This window comes from Fragaria vesca, linkage group LG3 (genome assembly GCF_000184155.1).
Source record: "Fragaria vesca subsp. vesca linkage group LG3, FraVesHawaii_1.0, whole genome shotgun sequence".
In the NCBI taxonomy this organism is placed as follows: Eukaryota; Viridiplantae; Streptophyta; class Magnoliopsida; order Rosales; family Rosaceae; genus Fragaria; species Fragaria vesca.
In genome coordinates, this window is record NC_020493.1 from 17,820,012 (window position 1) to 17,820,815 (window position 804).

The following is an 804-nucleotide window of genomic DNA, read 5'->3' on the forward strand; positions in this document are numbered from 1 at the left end:
ACTACTACTACTACTACTACTACTACTACTACTACTACTACTACTACTACTCTCTCTCTCTCTCTCTCTCTCTCTCTCTCTCTCTCTCTCTCTCTCTCTCTCTCTCTCTCCTGGACAACGCAATGACGCTGTCGACGCAGCTTATGCTTCAACAACACCTGCGCCGATGCTGCGACGACGAGCAACGAGTATCAAATCTCTAATCCTACCTCTGCTCTCTCCTCTGCAACCTCCTTCACCGCTGTCGGAAATCAACGCCGCTCGTCAACGTCCTCCTTCTCCGAGCCCCCTCATCCGAGCCCGGCAGTAGATCCAAAACGTTGTGCCGCTCGCCAAGCGTCGTCGTCATCTCCGGTGTTGTCCTTCTCCGGTGACGATGTAGCGAAGCTCCCTCCGGCTACGTCGAGGACGTCCCGCCTGTACTCGTCCCGCCTGCTCGACTGGGCCAACGAGCAGGTTCATAGTCAGCCTCTGCCTCCGCCTTCATGGCCAGATCGAAGGCGTCGGGTGCGTGGTGAGGGAGGTGAAGCAGTTTTGATGAGGGAGGTGTACGGTGAGGGAAGGTGCATGGTAAGGGAGTAGATCCGATGTGTGAGGGTGCGTGGCTCTACGGTAGGTGTAGTTGTATTTTTGTAGCTGATAGGTAGTTTGATTATTCGTGTTGTAGTTTTGATTGATTATTGGCGATCAATAACTCGATTATGTTCTGGTATTTCTTCTTTTCTATTACAATAAGCTGAAATAAGTTGATTATTGGGGGTCAGTAACCAAGTTATTGGGGGTCAGTAACTGGTTATTGGGGGT